The 2500-nt window shown below is 39.2% G+C and overlaps 1 protein-coding gene across 1 annotated transcript in view; it reads right to left on the bottom strand.

The window, feature by feature from the left end:
- The window catches only part of LOC119580555 (dipeptidyl aminopeptidase-like protein 6), a 180550-nt gene that overhangs the window by 162257 nt on the left and 15793 nt on the right, over positions 1 to 2500 (bottom strand). The gene's annotated exons all lie outside the window — the stretch shown is intronic.

The raw sequence follows: 2500 nt of genomic DNA, 5'->3' as shown, positions 1-2500 counted from the left end.
CATTATATATATATATATATAAATATATATATATATATGTATAAATATATATATATATATATATATAAATATATATATATATATATATATATATAACATAAAACACACACACACACACACACACACACACACACACACACACACACACACACACACACACACACACACACACACACACACACACACACACACACATATATATATATATATATATATATATATATATATATATATATACACACACACCTGTGTACGTTTGTATGTATGTATGTATGTATGTATGTATGTATGTATGTATGCATTTATGTATCTGTCTATGTTATCTATCTACCTGTCTATCTGTCTATATATAGGCTACAGACACACACACACATACATATACAAATATTCTCTCTCTCAATCCAATTTTTTCTTGCCCTTCTCTCTCTCTCTTTCTCTCTCTCTCCTTCTATCGGTCTCTGTCCATTTCCCTCGATCTTCCAAAAGAGACAGGTTAGTATATTATTTCCTTATCTTAAAAGTATATTCGCTTCACATTATTCGTCCTTCATCATAATCCATCACACTTTGAACTCAATAAATTCAAACACCAATGACATTATTTTAAAAAACTTCTGGCAGGCCAAATTCTGTGAATATTTTAAGTCATATAATTTTCCCCTTTTAGATGTTTGTTTATGTCATTTTTTTCACAAATGTATTCCGTGGAGAGAAAGGCATTGAGTAACATTCATTGTCTAAAATAAATACACATATACGGTCTTTAAATATAAATGAAACACATAAAAATACAACAGGCAAATCCACAACAATTTAACATATATACTTAACATTATACATGCTAACCACAACCACTGTATCTTACACAAGAACGGCTGTTGACAAAATGTGCTGCAGACACACGAAAAGTGCTGTTTTCGTAGTGCTGTAAACATCCACGAGTGCCAAAATACAGACAATAAAAAAAAAGAAAAAAAATTACATTCTTCCATAATAACACACAATTCACAACAAACAACGATCAACAATCACAAATGCTGAGCTGGTTAAAAAAAAAACGTTCAGTGCGAACGAAAAAGTACATCACATCACATCATATGATAATCGGATAGCTAACAAGATCCATAATGTATCTGTCAGTAGCCACAAGGACGCTAACATGGATGAGGGAAAAAAACGAGAGGGAAGAAGAAATGTATCGAAAAAATACTATTATAGACAGTTCCTCTATAGTGTAGTTTAGCGTGGGTGATTCTTGTGTATTGTACAGCCTGGTGCTCTGATAAAAACCGGTATGAATGGTGCTGTAGTGGATGGTGAAGTGGGTAGGTGGGTGATGTGGATTACGCAAAGGAAGCTCGTGTGGATGACTAACACAGGTTGGATTAAAGGAGAACCAGATCGTTTGAGAAGAAAACGGAAAGAAAATTAACGTAACGCACGAAGAAAACTTACTGGAAACTTCTCATGTAATTTCTACAGTAAAAACAAACAAACTCCAGTACACTTAACCCGCAGCGAATTCACGACTCCCGCAGGCTTAAAAAAAAATTGTCCATCTCTAATAACTCGGACCATAAACGCTCTCCCGCATCATGGCGTTCATGGAAAAGACGCTAAACTCCGCCGCCCTATATAAACTAGATTTATTCCGATCCACAAAACCGCTGGCAGCCCCTGGTCTCCGGCTTTCAGCGAGAGTCTGATCTCATAGTCAGATCGGAGGCGAGGAGAGGCAGAGAGAGAAGGGGGAGGGAGAAGGAGAAGGAGAAGGAGAAGGAGAAGAAGGAGAAGGAGAAGGAGAAGGAGAAGGAGAAGGAGAAGGAGAAGGAGGAGAAGAAGGAGAGGAAGAGGAAGAGGAAGAAGGAGAGGAAGAGGGAAAGGAAGAAGGAGAGGGAGAGGGAGAGGGAGAGGGAGAGGGAGAGGGAGAGGGAGAGGGAGGCGGAGGGAAAAGGGGACAGGGAGAGCGGAGAGACCGCCAGCGATGCACCTTTCGATGGCGGGGGGAGAAGGGAGAGGGAGAGGGAGAGGGAGAGGAAGAGGGAGAGGGAGAGGAAGAGCGGAGAGACACGAAGCGATGCCCAACCGTCAGCGATGCGGCGGGTGCGACGGGTATCAGGGTCCTTCTATATTATTATTATTATTATTATTATTATTATTATTATTATTATTATTATTATTATTATCATTATTATTATTATTATAATTATCATTAATTTCCTCGAACCCTCAGATCTAAACGGAAACCACGAGCAAAATTTCTCTCTCTCTCTCTCACACACACACACACACACACACACACACACACACACACACACACACACACACACACACACACACACACACACACACACACACACACACACACACACACACACACACACGAGGGTGAGAGAGATCGAAAGAGAATGAGAGAGAGTGAAATCGAAAGACGAAGGATAAGGAGGAGGGAGAGGAAGAAAGCCACGAGCGATAGAGGTAGGCAGAGAAAAAGAAATAA

Source organism: Penaeus monodon, chromosome 14 (genome assembly GCF_015228065.2).
Source record: "Penaeus monodon isolate SGIC_2016 chromosome 14, NSTDA_Pmon_1, whole genome shotgun sequence".
Lineage (NCBI taxonomy): Eukaryota > Metazoa > Arthropoda > Malacostraca > Decapoda > Penaeidae > Penaeus > Penaeus monodon.
The sequence above is the reverse complement of the archived record's forward strand: the minus strand, read 5'-3'. Positions and strand labels throughout refer to the sequence as shown.